Genomic DNA, 5,000 nt, shown 5'->3' on the forward strand with positions numbered 1-5,000 from the left:
CTCATCCTGTAAACAGAGGGAATAAAAACAGCTTGTTACCAACACTATACATCTCTGTGATGCATGGGTTGTGTTAGTAGGTGATGCCCCTTCACCTGGAACACACTGCACCTATGTACACAGTATTGCTGTGCACTAGTTCAGCACCCTGGCATGAACTGTGCACCATACCTCACAGGTGTACACACAATTGCTGAATGTGTATATGTGTGTCAGTTATGTTTGCTCTGCTGCTCACAGCCCCTATGTGTTTGACCAACACATACCTGGGATGATATGTGGACAGATGTCATTAGCGAATGCCTGATGTCTGATTTACAGATCTCATCATCAGAGGTGCATGTATAGCCAATAAAATACAATTACTCTGACAACCTAAAAACCTTACCGTGGCTATGAGGAGTGTACACACCCTTATTGACATGGCACCCTCTTCCCTGATATGCCATGGGGCCACATTAATGCATATGTTAACATTACATGAACCTGATATGTGACATATGACCTGTGCAATCAAATACAGTATCAAACAAATGTGTTAGTTGTGCAGATGCTGATTGAGATGCATACAATTTGTGGGTTTATACGTATGCACACCTTTATCATGATTTTTTTTGCACCAACTGTTAAGTGTACTACAGCAGTGGGTATACTAGCATGGGCCATCTGCATTCGCCAGTATTCAGTCACTTTGCACTACAAATGTCCCCCCACTCTTCATGATGTCAAGGTCAACTCATGTGTACAGCCCTTGGAGTTCACACAGTGCCATCACTATTGTTGTGGAGTCAGGGTTATGTCTGCCAAAATTCATGACCTTGACTATGTGCAGATACAGCCATTCTTAGCAACTTTTGCATGTTTGCTTCGGTTCACTGTTGTATTTCAGGATGACACCCCCTCCCCATCCTCAGCCTTTTTGCAGATGCTTGACAACTATGGGCTACACATGTATGTCATTTTGCAGTGTCCCAAATTCTGAACACCATGTGTACCATTCTAGTCCCTGCTAATGAATGGCAAACATACAGGTGTACACTGGCACCAGCAAGGTACAGATGGGGATGGTGGGCCTGAGGTGGGGTGAGGTGTTGCTTCTGCAACACATGTATTTTAATTGATACTGTCTGTAAGTTTCCAACTTGGTCTTGGTACACCAGTACACATTGTAACACATGCCTTTGGGGGACTTTTGATGTTATGCATATGCTACCTGTAGAGAGCCCTGGCTGATGTTTCCTGTGGACCAACTGTCCCATCTGATTACCCTAACCCATGGGCCACACTTATGCAGAGTCCAGGCAATTGTCAACACAGGTACTTCACAGCCAGTACTTGCTAGACATTTCTGCAACTCCCTCAGTGTTGCAGCATGTTACTAGGCAGCCTGGATGACCAGTTTGTGACATGTGTCATCATCAGCCTTGGATGGCCATCTGTTTATTTTCTACATTAATCTTGTCCCATGCATCCTCGCCACATACATGACTGTGTGTACTGTTTGCCATGGTATATGCAATGGTGAGGTAAGGCTACATGTCCCACTCCTGCATTCTACCTGTTTAGTATGGGATCCATTCCATGGCTTGTAAGATGTGTGCAAGCCACGGCTGCCTCTGTTGCAGGTAAGTGGGCACATCTGATGGACAAACGTCTTGGACAGCAGGCCATTTCTTGATGTGACACTGAGGACCTGTACTTGCTGGAAGGTCCATACTCATGAAGAGTGAATGCTGTCAGTGCCTCAAAAGCTGCTTCCACAATATGTTATTTGGACTGTATGCCCTAATATTCTTCCAGTGTTTGTTAAGGTATGTATTCCCCATATTTACTGTCCTAACATAGGATTCCATAGTACACATTCATTGCTCATGTTAGGACCACATTACAGGTTGTAAGGGTTGTGGAATACAATATTATGATATGCCGTTGTGTAGATCTTTAACAGTTGCCATTGTAATAGTGGTATATACAGTGTTGAAGCACTGTATAATGGTGATGTTTTAGACATGTTTCAACTGTAGGCCATTTGTCTCAAATTATGTTCATCTCTGTGCATGCATCTTGCAATGACAGGTTGTTAGTTATATTGCAGGACTCTTACATACTCTTCAGATATGCCACCATGGTGACCACTGTAATGCAGTGCAGTTAATAGCAGCAATAAGTGAACATGTACAGCATGCATTATGGGTAGGTGTGTTAAATGTGTGCATGGCAAATGCCATGGCCATAACATGGCTGGTGTATTGGCAAACCTGAACAAACAACTCCATACTTACCAGCTACAGGCTGCTGCCCCAGAGGTATACCAGCGGGACCAACATAGATGTGTGAGAGATGTGATGTCAGTAGCCACACCTATGGCATTGGTACATGGCAGTCTCTCCTGCAGATCATGGGCTGTACATCCAAACAGGGTGTGTTAGTGCTGCACCAGGTGTTGTGTAATCACCTCATTCTCCTGGAGGGAGTAAACTTGCAAGCGCTTCCATGACATGGTGTCTGAAAGACATAAAGAGGAAAAAAGGTCTGAGGACCTCATATTGCAAGGATATAATAGTTGTTAATACACATATCTGTCTACCCCCCCCACCACCATATCTGCAACAATAACCTGAACACACAACTCAATAGGTATGTTTACAGCAAACCTACTGTTGGGACATATATCGTATTGTACAACAATTTGTGCAATGTGTTTCTAGTCATGTTCCATGTTGAAACATTATCATTGGTGGCCTGTTATGAACAATGTCACCTGCATACCATTTTAAGGGCCATTATGGTTCCATATATGCATTGTGACTACTCCAAATCTTTGTTAATGGGGATATATATGCATGCTGTTAGACATAATCCTGGAATGTGTGGACTATTACTACCCACATATGTTCTATAACTGTGACACAATAGCATGTTTGGGAAGACATTTGCCAGCAGAGCCACCTCATCTGGCCATGTTACCAGGCCACAGCACATCTGGGACTCACCCCGGGACCTCATCATCTGCTGGTCCTGCACTACCTTCAGGTGGAACCACCTCAGGGGATAGTGTTCGTCCCCCTCGGGGGCACACACAGACATGATCCTATCACCTGAAGTCAGGTCCAGGGTCTAATGCATAGAGAGCTCCACAGAGACTTGGGGGATGTGCTACACCACCTTGAGGCCCTCAGTACACAGTCATAGGGTCCGCATGCTCCTCTGGCTCAGCCCCCAGCCCAGGCACCTTCAGGGTCATGAAGGTGCAGTTGTGACTGCTCATGGGTGGGAACCTTGGTCCCATTGTTTCCATATAGGGGCTCATGGGCTTCCACATTCCAAACACCACTCCCCATCCAAGGTGTGTACCCACCGCATCTGTAATATACCACCCCTGTATGCTGTCTTGTCTGTCTTCCAACCCAAACTACCTCCCCAAATATACCAACAATCCTTTTCCAAGATACCATTCCCACCTTCACAAACAAGGGCAATGTGTTCCCAATGTGGATTTCACACCAGACATAACTGTCCATTTTGCACCTTATTTTGCTTATTACTATATATATATATATATATATATATATATATATATATATATATATATATATATATATATATATATATATATATGTGTGTGTGTGTGTTTGTATAGATATGCATGATGTTCCCTCACACATATCGTGCAGCACTGTCATTCAACAGTAGGGGAAATGTAGTTGTATATAAATATATATATATATATATATATATATATATATATATATATATATATACACACACACGATACCTAAGAGATTTATCAAAAATACCCCTCGACTGCAGCAAACACAATTAATAGTCCATCCAGCTCAAATATCAAGTTCCTCTGCTTCAATAAATCCACAAATAGATCCAGAAACACGAGCTATAAAAACTTTTATTCGGAGCACACAGACAAAACGTAAGCGCTTTCACGGATTCAACCGCTTCATCAGACGTAACAGTTTCAAAAACCAAGTTGCCATTATTTAACTAAATTTCAAATGCTTAATTGAATAATTGTTGAATCCATTTTAAAGTGCCACTTCATAAAATTGCTCATACATACATAACCCTCATATTTCATATTTGTATAAAAAACATACATAAATAATTAAAAACTCCTATTACTTTAATAATTTAAAAATAATTAATATACATATTATAAATAATTATCTCAGTTGTCTGGCTCTCAAAATAGGCTTAATAGATATCAGGTCATTTAGGCCATAGCCCCTGTGTGCACCTAGCCTAAATATCCATTCTAACTCTGCACATTCTGTATCATTTGTAATATTCCCTAACCTTAAGTTAATATATTGTATATGTAATATCTGAAAGTGAAATATATGAGTTGGACCTTCCTTGTTAATGTGTCGTGCTAGTGCATTATAGTCTTCCTTCCTAGCTATGCTATAATAGTGGTCTCTAATGCGTTCTTTTAGTGTACGATTTGTTTTGCCCACATAAAACCGAAAGCACTGTATACAATAAGCTATATATACTAAATTTTTAGAATTGCATGAGCCATTCACTTTGAGCTCCCATAACCGCCTAGTCTCAGGATGTCTATAGTACCGTGACTCATCTACATATACACACTGTTTACAATTATTACATTTTTTGGTCCCATCAAATCTTACTACCAAATTCATATTCATACCAGGGCTCATTAGTTTCCGATAACAAAATTGCTGTTTCAATGTCTTATTGTTCTTGTATACAAAACTAGGACTATCACCTAGTAACTCTTTTGTTTTATCATCCACCATTAAGATGTTCCAACATTTCCCTATGGCTTCTTTTACCTTCTGGATATTATTACCATAAAGTATTGCAATACTGAGGTCATGTTCTCTTTTTGTAACTCGTTGGTTCTTCCTCAACAAATTATGCGAGAAATACGGTCTAGCCTGCGAATTCCTTTGTGCAAGAACTTGTTTACAAATAGTGTCAATATTGTTTATCTCATAACCTCTGGATATAAAGTCAGA

Source organism: Protopterus annectens, chromosome 1.part1 (assembly GCF_019279795.1).
Source record: "Protopterus annectens isolate FY-2018-M chromosome 1.part1, PAN1.0, whole genome shotgun sequence".
In the NCBI taxonomy this organism is placed as follows: Eukaryota; Metazoa; Chordata; order Ceratodontiformes; family Protopteridae; genus Protopterus; species Protopterus annectens.